Here is a 17203-nt window from a genome sequence, read left to right as displayed (position 1 = left end):
GGAGAATGGAATACAGATGAAGCAGCTCAACATGAGCTACAGCCAACGCAACCTAAAACCTTCCGGCTCCAGGCAGGTATTGCACAGCTGTGGAGCCGTTCACGTGAAGCCAGTTGCTCTCCAGTTCGTAGCAGACAGATGACCCATGTCAAAAGCCCCACCACCACCATCAGTACTGCCCGCCGGCTGCAGCAGGAGATCCGGCAGAGAATAGCCCATCAAGAGCCCACGAGCACAGGGAGAGGGAGGAACGGCCTCATTTGTTACCATTATTAACGTGTGCAGCACGGCAGCCTACAAAGGCCAGTATCGGGACAGACGCACACCAGATGGTGGGCACATCTCAGCAGAGAACACCCTTCCCTGAAAAGACCTAAGCCTGCAATTTAAAGAGGCAACGTAACACTGGCAGCAAAGCTTTGCAGTAAAGAACTGTGTCATTTTGTTAACTTCATTGGACTTGGCTTTTCTCATTTTTTTTACTTGAAGATACAGAAGGAGGGCAAAAGGGAAGGTGGAATAATCCCAGCTGAGCTGGTGGCATGGCTTCCACAGGCAGAGAGGGAATTCGGAAAGACTGCAAAGGAAACTAAAGCAGCATCTGTTCCAATTTGAGGAAGAAGGCTTCCCTATGCTTTAATAGCAGTCAGATAAAACATGAGATCCAACACTCAGTTTGGCACTCAGTAATGGCTAGGACAGCAGTGAAGGAAAAACAGGGCTGACATTTGCACTCAGTAGGTGCCAGATGAGAAAGACAGATTTAATCAATATTGTGAAAAATGAAGCACCCTTTTTCTGTCTAGCATTACAGTGCAGAAACACCCATTGGAGGGTGAGTCTATTGTCATTGAGCACTTTAAGTTTCTCCTTCAGATGGAGATCTGCCATACGCAAGAATCAGGCTCTAAGCAATTAGAGGAGTTTACAAGGTATTTTCATTTTCCAGTAAGATAACTACAGAGTGGTTTCTCAGTAACACAAAGATTGAAAACAGAACTGGGACTTCCACCAAGTACCGCACAGTGTTGTAAACAACAACTACCACCCTCACCAAAACCAAAGAAAGCTGGAAAATAAGGAAAAGAATAAGAAAAAAATAGAATAAAAAAATCAAAGTAGTTCTAACCTTCCATTGCCCCACCAAATGGAAATCAAGCAGTCAGAACATGCTGGCTGCACTCACGCAACAGAGAAACTAAAGAGGAAGGCAGGACCAGAACCACTTCCCTCGTATCTCCCATCTTCAGCTACAAGCAGCCACAATTCACCAGGATTCTTGTCCCTGACTGCCACAGAAAGCCCATCTTGCCCAGACATAGTCTGGCTGACGTTCCCACACCACCAGAGGCCACAATTGTTTGGGCTAACACAACCCCACACTGGCCACTGGACAGTGAAAGTTTGTTCTTCGCTACAATGAGAACAAGAAGTGATCAAAGCCACGAAGATTAACAACAAAAGAAAAATGTAGAAATCGGTGAAGTGAAAGCTACAGTACAGGACTGTTATAGAGACAGGTTAATTATTAACACTGAGGACTTACCATCCCCTAAATCTTTAAAAATGTTTAACTAGCAGTTAGAGCCACAGTAAGGAAAGACTGTGGTTGAATCTTCTTTCCATTTTGCCAAGGAGGAAACTGAAGTGAGGAATGAGCTCTTAAAGCCACAGAGAAAGGCACAGCAACCTGAATAAAGTGCGTCTGGCTTCTAATCCCGCCTGTTACAATTTAATGTCCTCTCCTCTGCTTTATTCTCTTACAAACCTTGATCAGGAAAGTGGAAATCAGTATCTTTAAAGTAGCAATATTCTTATTTGTGAACTGAAAAGCATTTACCACAAGCGACATAAAAAAGACTGACCTTTGACATTTTTGAAAGCTCAATAAATGACAATAGGAAGCAAAATTGTATCATGCACCAATAAACTGTAAATTATTTTATGATATGAGAGGTTATTTAATCTAAAACTATAACTATTAAGGAGAGTGATAAGAGATAAGGAAGGTAAAGACTCAGGGACTTTTCAGTCTCATATCTTATCTCTCCTAGTGAAATATTAACCAGCTTGATTCACAATATCCCAGTCACTTTGTGATCTTTCCACAGTTGAAGACAATTAGCAAATGTGAAGTATCCAGAACTTTGTTCAGTTGTGCTACTAAAACAATACAGTCTTGTTTTTGATCAGGCATTCAAGCTACAAGGGCACCAACACAGTGAAGATGTTAATCCTGTAGGGTTTGTTTTTGTTAAACATGTAAACTTTTATTTTGATTTTACTCTGAGAAGGAGAGTATGAACTCTTACTACCCCTCTACAGTCAACACACTTCTTAATCCACTTGGCAAGGATTAGTAAACTGCTTTCTAATCTATTGCTTTGGTATCTCTCTAACCAATTATGCGACATTTTGCAGCAGGCATTGATTTATGTTAGAAGTCTACAGGAATAGTCACATTAATAAAGCTGATTGTGTGTCTCATCACAGAAATTATTTAATGATGGAGGTACTGTCGCACACATTCACCTGTACCCAAAGAAAAATCAATTTACCAGCTAGATCACCCACCCACTCTTAAATCTTTTATTTAGCTTGCACCATTATTGATTTTAATTGAAGAAGTCATGATTTGTCATAGCTTGTACTGCCTGAAAACGAAAAACTCTTTAATGTGCTGCTAAAATTGCAGGTGGTTTTGTCCACAAGCAGTGGAAGAGTATTGCTCAACTAAATCCTCCTATCACAAACCTGCAATCACACACCACAGCCTGTGATTGTTTTAGCCCTTGTAAACTGTCGTGGTTGGACAAGACAGCTCCAAGCACAATACTGGGGCTGGCTGGCTGGCGAGAGAGATTATTTTATTAAATATAATTTATCCTCCTCTCCTCTAAATCCTCCATCCTGCCAAGATTTATTCATATCAATAATCTCTCAACTTCAAGAGGTTAATGAGTATAAAATATTGGTGTGCGCTGCAACCTTAGGGAGATAATTTCACATAGATTTCAATGAGAGAGAAGCCAAAACAGCGGCCAGAAGTGTGGAATCTTCCTCCCCTGGGTCACTGCTGCTGCTGCACCCCAGCAAAAGTGGTCGCACATCAGGAAACCGGTGTGGCTAAAAACAAACTGCCCCAAAAATGAAAAACAAACCAAAACCCCCAAATCCAAAACCCCCAGCTCACCGAAACCCTGGCCACAGCTGTCCTGCCGCAAGGGAGCAGCAGGCGATAGGCAGAAAGCCAGCTGGGAAGAGGCAGCAGGGCTTCTCTGCAGCCCCGCCAGCTCACAGCCTATATAAAACCTTCCTCCAAAAGTATATGCAATAAATGCACCCCATATAGCTTTAAGGAACAAACTCGTTCTGAAGGTGGCTGTTAGGTGGCTATTTTTGGCCAACAAAGCAAGAGTGTTATTTTCTCTGATGACAAAACTGCTATGTAAAAGAAAAAGGCCAGACAAATAAAATACAATCTGCACTTGCACATTCTCTTCCCTTCTAACCCAGAGCTGTCTTCAGCCATTTTCTGTACCGATAGCTACTTGGCTGATCCTCACTGATGCTGTCCAAAATGAGGTGTTTCAACACATGCTTATGTTGCAAACAACATTCAAAAGCTTTTCCTTTTGTTGCAACACTGAACCAAAACAAACTTTGAAATCGCAGAAACTGCAACAAAACAGATTTGTCATTCTCCAGGCCAGCTTTAATCCTCACACCACAGGAGCCTGGAAGCAGAGCCAGAGCTACTTTCTGCCCAGGACAGCATGAGCTGTATTTCAAGCATGTTCTTGGAAGTTCATCATCCAGTTCCTCCACAGACTGTGCCACCACGAGCCTCTAACACAGGGAGATGGGTGAGGCTTCAAGCACTTGACATTTCTCAAGGGAAAATAATATCCTGTTTTTCCCCACTGGGAGGGTGGATTGGGAAACGCAACCTGTGAAGGTGGCTTGCAGGCCCCATTACACTGTACAAAGGCACAGCGAAGAGCACAAACATTTCCCACCCACGGAGCTCACCCTTAACCCCTACGTCCTGAGCAATTTTCCCGTTTATCTTATTCCATCTGCTTGGTGAAGTTTCACCGCCTATCATTAAGGCAGCTATAGATAGAGGGATGGATACATTACCTCATTAGATTGAGAACAGATATTTTATTAAAAACATTTTAAATGCAGCTGCAGAGCACCTAGAGAGACCAGGATCGACCTGCTCAAATGTTGCTGCTCTCCCAGCTGACTCACTGCTACCTTTAGCTCTCCACAGTAAAAGCAATGATATCTATTTCTCTCTCGCCCTCTTGGTATAAATATTAACTTGAACCCAAAAGCCTGGTCAGATTTGAGTTTCGATTACATAGCTCTTAATTGACGTGCACCCCCCTCATCAAACAGGGGTTTTTCCTCTCGAAAACAGACCTACATGCACTGTGTGTCGGGGAAATAAAGAACCTCGCTTCGATGAGCTAGGTAACATCTGCATCCATTTCAGCAAAACAATTCTGTGTCAGACATTTCCATGAGCTACCACCAGGACGCTCTCCTCCCCACCACCGGGAGCCTGGGGAGGCAGCAACCCTGAAAAGCTCTGTCAGCTCTGAACACCTCCCGCTCTGCCGACACACGCCTGCAGCAAGCTGCTGTAAATAGGAGGGTAAAAGACATTCTCCAGTTCAGAAAGAAACAAGGGGAAAACAGAGCTGGAAGAGTCCCTAGGCTTTCTGAAATGGAAAAGGAAAAAAAAAAAAAAAAAAAAGAAAAAAAAGACTTCAGCTCTCAAGATCTGAAAGATGGAAATCTCCCAAGCATTTCTGCACTTACTGGGGGCTAGAAGAGCCATCTGAGCTAGAGGGCAAAGACAAACAAGCATTTGTAATCACACAACTTACCAGTACCTGGCAGATAATAAATGCTGCCACTTAAGAAACTTACAGAATAAGCTACATTTGGCTCAGGAGCCTCAGCCAAAGGTAGGTGAACAGCTATGAGGATCAGCCTGTACCAGCAGCTCAGGACAGCCCTTTTCTCTATTCTTTCACATTATCTTTGGCAAGGAAACAACTGGGAGTCAAGTGTCCTCTGAAAACCACTGAAGTCAAGGATTTGGTTACCAATCTTCTGCTTAAAAAATGTGGCCAATTCAGGACAGAAAATAAATATTTACCAAAGGCGTGTAAAACCCCTAGCTCCGTTTTTTGAGCCCACGTGGTACGAATACTATTCAGTATCAAAGCACGTATGTCATCTCACTTTTTCATCACTCAGTACAACCCACGCTTCCCAACTGGGAAGAGAAACAAAAATGGAAGTGGAGAGGGGAAACACTGGCATTTAAGGGTTGCATAGGAGCAAGCTGGACTAGCAGGAGACAGCAACAGGCACATAATCCACCACAAAGAACATGAGGGTATAGGAGATTTTCTTCTCCTCTTCCTTCCCTCTTACCACCTCCCCAGTTGCTTCTTCAGATCCCTCCCCAAGCTGCATGTGACCAAGCCTATAAGCCATTCCAACATGATGCAGGGCACCACCACATCCAGACGTTTCAGAGGAAGTGACCCTGCTCTTGCATAGATGTTCTAGGATGTTGAAGTCACATTTACACACAGAAAAACCCAGCATTGAGACCTGAAAGCGTGAACTTTCCTCATACACCAGTGTGCCTCTCCACTGACCAAGCAGCAGCTCTTCCAAGGGTCAGACTTCAGCTTCATTCTCTCTGCTGAATTAACGACTGGGTTCTCAGTTAGGACTGGCCGAATGAAAAATGGAGCCAACGAGTGCAGATGCTGGCACTCTGGGAGCTGGACCGGATCCACCATCTCATTTTGTACAGTCACTCCACAGCTGTTAGAACAGTTACAGTCGTTACCAAGCAGGGAAAGAATGGAGCCAGATACCTACACAAAAGCGTCTATATTTCATAATCAACTTTCTGAGCCATATGTTGGGGGGTTACTCCACAAAAGCATTCAGAGATACTCTAGTGTGGAAATAGAAATTAGCGAACTTAAGATACTTCTTTGCAGGACTCATTTTCCATACACATTATTTACCTACATAAGAATATACCTAGCAAAATGATGCTGGAACTTCCCCTAACCTTTTTCACAACAGGAAAGTAAGTAACCTGGAAGTATGGATGAACACTTGCTTATCCACAATTGTCTTTTCTACCGATTCATCTGTCTCTAATTCATCCTCTCCAAAGCTAAGATTAAGAACAGATCTGACCTTTAGCTCAAAGAGCGGGTATAGGCCAGCCGTGCACCGGGATGCTGGGAGGAGAAGCAAGGACCCAACCTGCATGTTTGATTAAAATGTTTGCATTAAAGCGTCAGCTCATAAGCACTCTACATTGCCAGTTTATCTCCATTCATCAGTTATGCTGAATCCGGGGAACATGTAATACAGTCACAGAAGCCTTTTCACTTCTTGATTCATACTGATACCAAGGAATCCATCGCATCCCCTCAGTGTCTCTCACCTGTGCAGCACATTTGCTTGTTACAGTAGAAATCATTTCCCTTGTTAGATACTGCTTTAAATAGTCCTGTATTTTATGCTCCTAATTCAGAGCTACATTTCCTCTGGGTTTCTATATGCTCCAACTGGCGACAATTATTGATTGCTGCAAACATTCTCCTTTTCTTTACTGCTACTTAAACAAATGTAGAAAAATCCTAGACAGCATTTCTCAAAAAACAGGCTGCTAAAACCAGAAGCTATCCTATCTCAGTGCTGTGTAGACTACGTACAGCAATCTACTTCCCAGGGAACAACTCCATCTAAAGATAACAACTGCAAGAAAATTCTCAATGCGGGAAGCATTTCAAAGCAAATACAGAGACTTCCATACGAGTGCTAATCTTTTAAATAACCTCCCTCCCATTGTACAACTTGCCAAAAGGCGATTTTCTGACAGCAAAGAATGAAGTGCCAGCATTGCAGGGCTAACTGGGTTGATATTTTACATTTGCCTTCCCATACTGATGCACTTTTATACCAGGACAAGATAAAAATACACAGATAGTTCTGAGAACATTTAAATAGGTACTTTCAGTCATATAAATATATATGTATATACATAGACACATAAATCATACATATATATACACACAAGCAATGCTTATGGTTATTTCAACAATTTGAAAGAAAAAAACCACAATAAATAGATAATTTTTTCTACATTCTATATTTGCTATTGTAAGACATTAGAATAAAATATTGTTATGAAAAAATATTTAAGTGTTACTAGAAGAAAATAAGGAACAAATTGACATTCTCTGAATGTATACTATTAGCTAGTTTAGGCTTCCATGAGGTATACTGGATAAAACAACTAGTAAGGGACTGATTGACATCCACTCCATTTAGCTGCACAGCACGTTCCTCGATAAACGTAAAAAGGAAGGCAAAAAAGCATTATGAAAAATTTTCAGAAAGAGATCTAGAAGCACTGATTTTTCACTCATTTTACTCATATCCCCCACAAAAGCAAACTCAAAGACCAGTGGCGATGCACTGAGGCAAATGAGTTGTCCTCAGTGAGGCAGCTGTGACCAGGAGTTTGGTGGCATCTCACACGCCTTTACTCTGATTTACAAAGTCCCCCTGGTTTGTATGTAGGCGTTCAGCTGCAGTTTCAGTGCCCACAGTGACTGGTTTCAGGTCAGGAAATAACTACACAGTGAACTGAACTGGAATTTGCAACATACGTGGAGATAAGAGAAGCTGACAGGAACTCCTCCTTCACCCAGTGCTCGCGCTGAGCCCCAGACCCAACGGTGCCTACTTTCATACAGACCAGTGTCCTGCTCCTTAATCACTTGTTGCAGAGTAACTTTGCCAGGTTGCAGGAGCTCCAGCTGAAGCTGCTCTTCATTGGGAAAGCTGAGCCATCAGCTCAGATGTCCCTCTCCCCTTGAACAGGCCAGTGAACCTGTGCCAGCAGGCTCCTTCCTACGCGTAGGGTTTCTTATGGGGAGCATATATAGGATCTCTCTCTATCCCTCGGACACTTATATACATTTCATTTTTAAAAGGTCTGTCAGACTTTCCCCACCTGGCTCTAGTCAGCCAACTTAAATGTTACTGGACAGTAGAAGGAAAACAAAACAAAACAAAAAAATCACATACTCATGATCGCACCAGGCAAATTCCCATAGAAAAACCAAGCTAGAAATAAGCAGGGTGCCATCTCCTCCCAAAAATACCACTGACTCATTAGGACACTGCCCAAAAGATACGCAGCTTTTTTCTTTTTTGTTTCCCTAGGACTCTCTACACCCACCCTATTTGTGAAGGCCCACAGCTGAATGCAGGGCACAGCTCACCCTGCTTTGGGCACGGCTGTGATCGAGCTTTACTTAAAAACAAACAAAAAACCCCCACCATAGAAAGACAGAAGATTACAGGTAACTGCTAGCTAAAGAGCAATGTACCTATTTATTTAAGTCCATCACAAATACAGCAGAAGCTTAGGGACAAGACAGTTGAGACAAAATGATTTTGCACACATTTAGAAAACCTTATGAACTCTCTTTCTTTCTATGCAATCAGCCTAATTACACTTATGTAGAAGTCTAATTACACCTCTGCATTAGCTACCAGTGAAGTGTTTCTTGGGTTATTTCTGAGCAGCCTACAATTAAATGAGCCTCATCCATTAAGTGACACTTTGTGTGTGTAGTCTTACTGCTCCAATTATGTACCTCAAATCAGCCCCTGAAAATCCTCCTTTGCTGCCAAAGATATCCCTGTGAAAAATGAAGGATATTGGAGGTGGCTTGAAAAAACACTGCTGACATTAAAAACAAATGCTGTTATGCAAAGCCCTGCGTTTTATTTAAATTTGTGCTGCTTGAGATGCAAACAAGACTCATTTCACTACATGGCTGTGCTATTCATTTATTAACTATTCCGCATGAAATCCATTTCTAAATGATTTTACTAAAGTTCATAAGCCATTTTAGAACTCAGAAACTGATGAAAAAGAAAATGATCCAGCAGTTACAAACCTTGAATTAAAAGCCTGATGGAAATAATTTTATTTCTAGATTTAAACAGCATATGAAATTGGATTCAATCCCAAAATCATTACATGCTCTTTTTAATTAAAACTTATGAAGGTTGTAGAAAGTTGTTATACTTTTGGAAAGAGGGAACTCCTGTCTGAGTTTACTGCTATAGTAGCCTATGACTAACATTTGGCAACAGCCAACAAATGAGGCAAAAAACCCAAGGTTGCCACATTTTTACTTTTGTGATACATGTTTTAATATCCAAAACCTGGTATTAACAAGCACTATGACTTCAGCTGGTGATAGCTAAGCTTCCTCCTCTATTTTCCAGCATCAGTAGTTCAATGTAAAGAAGAAAAAAAACCCTGCAATAGGCTGCAATTTCCTTAGTGTCATCAGCTGCCATCTCTTAAGGGGGGGTTCTGATACACTACCTATAAATAACACTGACAGTAAAGGTGTTTGCAGGGTGGGTGAATTATTTTTACATATATAGATATATTTATTTATACTTTTTTTAAAAAAAAAAATCAACCTTTCCCACTCTATTTAAGCCCAGGTTCCCAGGCAAAACTTTCTTACACGCCCAGACATATAGACAGGCTTACAGGAATAAGTGGTTCATGAGACTTGCTGCTCTCCAAGCTCTTCCCAGAGTGGGTGAAGAGTGGAGAGCTGCATTCCTCACAGAGCTCAATGGGGCACTTGAACCACCACTTGTGGTAGAAGACACACATTTGTGCCTTGGTGAGGTAAGCGAGACTGTGCCTCTGCAGACCTGTGTGCCCTGTAAACCCAAAAGGATGACCCCAAAGCCATCTCAGAGTACCACACGCTGCTAGCACAGTGCTAACGTCCCAAAGCTGCTCTCTAGCCCCTTCTTTACTTCAGTCTCTGGGTAACTTCACGTGCAGGCAAAATTCAGCTAACATTTCAATGGAGACCATGCCTCAATCTATGTCCCTTGCAACTGTCTGGAGTTCACCATGGCTAAAATAATGTTTTTTCCTCTTCTGCATCCCTCTTTGACACTGAATTCCAGCACCAGCCTGTCCACAAGCAAAACACTGTCTTCAACTTAAGACCCACACTCTGTTCCCACAACCATGGTGTTTCTAAAACATTTTCTGCTTCACTGTACTAACGTCCTTCTTTTCTTTCCACACAGGTGAAACGTTTGCACTGCACATCCTTCGTTGTAGCAACATCAGTGCCATTTACCTCCCCTGTCACTGCAGGGCTGCTGCAAAGCTCCCTGTTGCCTCCCCCTCTGAGTTGAGCATCCTTCCCTTCAACTGCTCCATGTCAACTGTTTCTAAGCACATCAAACCCGACCAGCTTCTTTTCACTTTCAAGACCTCCACAACCTCCCATACCCCACTCAGCTCTCACACCGACTACCCTGTCTCCCAGTGTGAACTTGTTCATGTTTTATAAAAACAAATTATACCATCAGCCAGCATATTTCTTGGGCAAGACCCACAGTCACAACGTGATCCATTTATTACATGTGTATTTGCACTTACAGGACAGGAGGTTGTCACAATGCAAATCCTCTGAAATTTCTCTGAAAGAAGTTAATGGAAAGTGAAACAGTGCAAAGTTGAATTTCTCTGCTGTGCACTGAGCTGCAGCTGAGGGTAGCGTTGTTCCGTGCAACTCAGGAGGAAAGATCCGTCAGCCAAAAAGCAACAAAAGACTCAGCCATGTACCCCTTTTTAAGCAAGTATGCTGTATGCAAATTAAATCCAAGCGAAGATATCACTACAATGTTAATGAAACCCTAAGCACTGAAAAAATAAGCATTGAGGGAGCATAAAAGCATATTTTGAAACCATGGTATGCTATTACAGAAAACATCTTATGACTACCATGGTCACCTTCGCCCAACAGACTTTGCATAGTACAGAAACATTTGCCATCTGCAGCATTACTGAATAGGCATGTTCTCATCGGTCTATTAAAGAAGACAGAAGTTTTACTCACTTGGGTAAGACAGCTGTTTAAAATCATATCATGCTTTCAGAAATAAAGAAAGATTCTTTCAAGACCTGGTTTCTTCAAGTAACTTCTGATTCATCTATGAATGAGCAGCTGCCTGTAGACCAGAGCCAGCGTCACCAGTTCCCTTTTGCCGCATACTCTGTATCTGCTCCCTTTGGGTCCAGATTTAAAGATGATCTTGATCCTACATTAGTGCTTAACTTTATACACTATCAGTAGTCCCACTGAAATTACTGCCTGGAAGTTAAACAGTAGAGTATGAGTCTATGATTCTGCAAGAATCCCGCATTACGTGAAAAGCTCCAATGGGCAGCAGTGCTGGCGTGCTGCCAGAAACAGAGGGACTTCCCTTAAACTCTTGGTTTGACTTAACATCCACTGAAGGCTCCACTCCTGTCAACTCTGAAGAATGTAGGGTCATGCACCCGTATCAAGACACAAAAAGAGGGCCTCTCATGAGATATTCATAGCTACCTTCCCTTCTTACATATGCTGAATGACTGTATTTGAAACTTTCAGAGTGAATGCAATGGATATATCAAATCCCAGAAATGATATAAAATTCCTTGCGTAACCTGGGACCTCAGCAATATAATTATAATATGAAGATATTATAAGGTCAAAGTCAGAGAGCTGATAAGGATAAAATATAGAAGACAACTGTTTGCAAACTGCTCCAACTATCGTATTTGAGGCTTTCCAGCTACTGAATACGTGACAACAACATTCCTTCTACATCTGGTCTTGCACCTTCCTATGCTTCATTAATCTGCTTTCTTTATAAAACGTTCTAAGCAGTGCTATTCCACAATGCTGCTTCACCTTACTAATGACGCAGCTTACCTTGTAAAACCCCTCAGAGAAGAAGGATCAGCACTCGAGTAGTTTCTTCATTCTAATGCAGCACAAAATGATCCAAAGCAAACACCAGCAAATTTGCATTTGAGCGTGACAGCAGTGATCTCGACAGTGGCAATGCACTGAGCATGAACAACTAGGTTTGTTTCCAGGTTTGGACAAGTGTTGCAAATCAGCTCTGCAAAATGACGACTTTACAGGAACTTTGCTTTTAGGACAAAATCTTCATAAAACGTGCAACCTGGGAAAAAATGCCAAGCGGGAGCCTGCAGGACTCTTCCCTCTCTTCCCTTCTTGACCTCATTATCTGCTCAGAGCCCACTTAGCAGCTCAGTCTAACCACTGAAACCTCGCAAATTAACAGCGCTTACAAGAGTGCATGAACCGTAAGTCACCTGGGGCAACCTTCCAACGAAGAGGAGCTGCCACACAAAGTCTCATGGCGGAGCCTGAAACGAGGTTATCCTAACAGCAAGGAAAAAAAAGCCTCTCTCAGAAAGCTTTTTCCAGTTCTTACCAGCACCAATTTAAAATAAAGTTATTCGCATTAAAATTAAGTGAGAGAACAAGTCTAGTTTAGCATACTAATAGCTTTCATGAGCTCAGGTTTCTGTTCAATAATCAGCATCTTTAGAAGGGTTTAAGCATCTTGCTTTAACTGTGCCCTGACAGGGAGGATCCTTCCCAAGAAGGTGTGATAAGCACTTCACCCGTGTGCTGCAGTTCCAAGGCAGCAGCAAAAGTTTCTCAATTGGTGTCACACTCAGACATGCTTAAACTTAGTCTTACATTTGCTGCTTTCCAAGATTCTTCTGGTTAATGATCACCGTTCCTCCAAAACATGAGGTTTTCTATGCACAGGAAAACTCCAGGGCACTCTCACAAACTCCTGTTCCACTGACACTGTTTGGGTAACGGGGCTTGATCCAGATCAGTTGATTGCACACCTCTGATGTTCAATCAGATGCTTCATTTCTCAAAGGGCAGTACGCTTGAAAAAGAAGCGGCTGGGGAGCAGAGCTGGGACCAGGAGGGATGAACTTAGGGTGATGGGAGGACACAAGGGACAGAGAGGGTCAGAAGTGCGGACAGAAAGAGCAGTGTGTCTGCAAATAGAAGCGTAGCTTAGTAGGAGACCTATAGTGCATTTTGCAAGACCTCCGTTCCGCTCATTTCTGAATGTCCAAACCAAAAAGATCTCCATCGTAGACTTCAGGACGCTCTCTCACCATCTCAAATGTCACACAAAGCAACCAAACATGTCAGTCTCCCTTCCCTCTGCCTACCCACCTGTTCGTTTTGCCGCAGACCAATGTACATGTCCTGGGGTGACAACTCCTGAGGAGGAGCGGGAAAGCACTGGTATTGGCAATGCTCTATCACAAACAAAACCTGTTATCTCCCCATAAGAGGAAATTCCTAAAATTTAACTTCCTCTTAAAGTTTATTTTTAATGACCAAACACTATTAAACTCCATGTACATAGCAGGACCTCTTATTAGAAAAAACTCTTTGAAAAGAATGATGATCGAAATAATGAAGACCGCTGTATAAATGTTTGTTTTCCTTTTGAAAGTACTAGTGAATTATGAAAAATGTTCAACAGTTTTTTAAAAAAACAAACAAACCAGACACATCAAGAGTACATGGCATTCTTTTCTATCAGGATGGCCTCATTTAATCAGAAACTGGAAAGAGGAAAAGCATTGGAAGGAAGAGACAGGAAAGGTTGACCTCAGCAAGCACACACCTCGAAGCTGCAGGCTGCCCTCTCTTCAGAGAGTATTTTCTTTCTTATATTTAGAAATCACCAACATGTGGAACAACAGAAAGGGAACACTTTCCATCACGTACAGCCCCCCATCTTGCTAATGAGACAGATTAACAAGAGGAGTCATTTTACAGATCCTGCTTCACACGTCAGACCCATGCTGAGATTGCAAGGCAGTTCTCCCAGCTGGGTTTCCTTTGATTTGTCAACTAAACACGTATTCTGAACGAATGGATCAATCCCTTGAAACATATCCCCTTTCACTAAGGTGTTGGGAAAGCAATGTGCTGCTTTTCCAGATGAGAAGACCACAGGAAACAAATCTGTTTTTTAAAAAAAAAAAAAAAAAAAACAACTTTCAATTGTGCATGTTCTCATCACCGGGTGCAGACCTCCACTTTGATGCCTGTGCTGTGATTAAAAGCAGTCCCCGTACCTCTTCCAGGCAACTCCAGCGTGCATTAAGAAACCAAATTCTGTCACAGCACAGACACATCAGCAGCCTCTGACACAGTTTGTACAAAGCCATTCCTCTCCATCTCTGCTTTGCTCTCTCCTGATGCAAGGCCACCCACCCAAGCACGCACCCAATTAACCGACAATTAAGGGCACTAAGCTGCTAAAGCTCTGCTTTTTGCTGGGAGGAACATGAGGCCGGGATCGCCCTTCGGGCACTGCCAGCTGCTGTGTTTTTCCCTTTTTGAGGCGGACATGACTCATCTATCTTGCATGCACCAACACAGGCTATCCAGAAAGTTTCCAGAAGGGAAAAGGAAGAGCAGGGGTGGTCCCAGGACACCACACCGGAGAGGCTTTCATCACCAGGTGCCTTTTTTCAGCAGCCCAGCATAAGCCTCTCCATTACACGATTACCATATCCTGGCTCTCAACCGATACCAAATCCCTCTGAAAACATTATCGTCCCTCTTCTGAATGCACCAAATATTACTTATTACTTAGAAATAAGCATTATATTATTACAATATGGGGCTTTTTGGGTTTGGTTTTGTTTTGTTTTTTTTAATCACACTTTTCTGATTCATATTCACTACCTGGAGGGAGTGACTTGAATCTAAGTTCTATGTTAGAGGTAAAAAACCCTCAGGGAAGCATGCATGGAGACACGGGAAGAAACTGGAATGAATTAAAACGTAACTATTAAAAAGTCACTTGAATTCCCCCACTTCTGAAGGAAACCAATTTCATAAATCCTGCATTCATAACATTTGAACTCGTGTTTTGTCTGCAGTACATTTCTCTATTCCTACAACTCCTAAAAGGATATTTCATGAATTTCTGGATCCAAAAGTCACCGACAGCATTCAGTGTCAATATGGGCAGCAATCACAGCCAACAAACATCCAGTAACTAAGAAACCAAATGCCACTAAGAGCATGTGTATAATGCAAATACTTCCTGCACAATCCTCATTTGACTCAAGTCCACCATCTTACCAAGCACACCGAGCACTCTACCAGCTAATATGACATTTAACTGTCAGTAGGTTTCAGAGATAACAGCCCTCTACACAGAGCAGAGGCATTTCACATAGTTCAGAACTACCATTTCAAGCGTTAAATAGAAACAGACAGAAATAACCCTGTCAATTCAATAAATTACTTGAAGTAGGCACCAAAACCCCCTGTGTCTGAATTCACAGGTATTATGGATGACAAGACTTAGCCTACAATTCTCCTGAAACCAAATCTGAAAACAGGTCAAATGATTGCTGTGCACCTGAAGCATCAGCCAGGTTTACTAAGAAATCCACTCAGAGTGCAGGCAGGAGCTTGACGTGGTAATTTCATGGTACTGGGAGAAAGGAATGAATAATTCACTGGCTTTAGACAGTCAAAGCTTACAACTTTTGGTGAACTTTACCTCTGAGATTTTAGATTCATTCAAACCCAAACCACAGCTCAGCAGGTGCAAATTCATAAAAGCACCGAGTTTGCATGACTTGCTTCTAACTGAAACCACCATCTTTTTGCAAAGCAGCAGCTGTGGCAAGCGCTCTGAGAGAATAAATATTTATTCCTCCTTAAATAAAGCTGCCTTCCCACCCACGAGCGCAGGCAGAACAATCAAAGGCTTCTCAAGGACAATTAGAGGAAAAACTCCTGCCTGCCAAAGTCAACCATTGCCAGCACAGTGAAACCTGGGACACTAGCTCTACGGCTCCTTTGAGGAAAAAGGCTTCCGTTACAAATCCCTCAGGATTTCAAGCTTGTTTCATAGCCACAAGGATTATTTCCCTCCTTTCCTGGCCAGCTCTTCCTTCAGAATTCATCAATATCAACTCCTTGCTGCTAGATAACATCAACACAATGCACCATACAGCAGCTTCTCTTCCCAAGGGGCACGAACAGCATACTAGTACTAACCATATTTTTAAGTTCAGTTTATCTATTTGCTCTGATTTCTGCTATTTTTATATCTCTGACTATTCACCTTTTAAAACAGTCTTTTGTGATGACAAATAACAAGATAGATCAATTCCTTTTTATTCTGGATGTAAAGATAAATTATTTTAATTAGACAAGAAACAGTCCTCGTCACTAAAATTGCTAAAGATGCTCCAAACAGAGAACCAAACAACTGAAACCTTAAACACTTAAGTTGATGTTTTAGTTGTATTTTTATTGTTCTTTATTGACTTTTCTCACTTGTGCTTCTACACACTCCTCAGAGGCACCAGACTGAGGGATCAGAACAGCAACATCTAGCTGGAGGCGGCCCGCAGTTGAACTTACAGCAAGGATCTAACTGGTGAGAGCCGTAGTTTTGCATGCAAATAGTTCATTTCACAGAGTAATGGGTTTGTGCCATGGGACCTGTATGCAGATGGAGCCTGGACTTTCCCTAAATTTGAAGGAGGTCCAGGTTGCAAGCAACTTAGGAAGAGCCATGCTGGCAGGAAAGCTGGACACCCACAGAACCCCTGCAGCAGGGAAATTTCTGAGCGCTTACCTCCTGCCATGCCTTATGGTCACTCACCCCAATATATTCCCCATGGCCCTTCATTCTCCACCCTTGAAGCCCGCTCTGTACAGTCCCATGCAAGAGATGAAGGAAGATGCAGAAGCAAGAACGACTGGATTGACCAGCAGAGATCACATGAATATTCCTGCTGTGACAACCAAATCGCCTGCAGGTTCAGACTCAAGTGGTGCCTGTGCTCAAGGTCTGGAGCCTTGGAAGAGCAAGGGCTCGCTGGAGGAGCAGGCAGTGTGGCACTAACACTGTGTGTTTCACCAATGCTGCTCACATAAAACAAACAAGAGTTAAATCAGGGCTACTGAACTTTCCTTCCTCGCTCCATCCCCTTTTTATCACTCCTTTCTTTGCCAAGAGTGATGTTATCTGCAGAGTATTCGCACCCAGATTCTTATCTTTCATGTGGCAATACTGCAAATGCAAATTTGTGTTTTCTGTTCGCAAGGAACAGAGCGGTGACTGAGCAACCATGCACGCATGATGTCAAACCCTAATAAAATCACAGACTCCACCAATACCCAGTGACGTGTTCAGACTG

General features: G+C 42.5%; 1 protein-coding gene across 21 annotated transcripts in view; it reads right to left on the bottom strand.

Annotated features, from left to right (window-relative positions):
• Positions 1-17203, bottom strand: part of FBRSL1 (fibrosin like 1) — a 543855-nt gene that overhangs the window by 350898 nt on the left and 175754 nt on the right. Inside the window, exon 1 of one of the 21 annotated variants that reach the window (XM_054219018.1) lies at positions 1130-7138. The exons of the other annotated variants lie outside the window; for them this stretch is intronic. The gene's annotated coding sequence lies outside the window, so the exon portion shown is untranslated. Of the gene's footprint in view, positions 1-1129; positions 7139-17203 lie in introns of those variants that run through there. 21 annotated transcript variants of the gene reach the window in all.

Source organism: Rissa tridactyla, chromosome 13, assembly GCF_028500815.1.
Source record: "Rissa tridactyla isolate bRisTri1 chromosome 13, bRisTri1.patW.cur.20221130, whole genome shotgun sequence".
Taxonomy (NCBI): Eukaryota; Metazoa; Chordata; class Aves; order Charadriiformes; family Laridae; genus Rissa; species Rissa tridactyla.
Note: the sequence above shows the minus strand (reverse complement) of the source record. Positions and strands in the feature narration are given on the sequence as shown.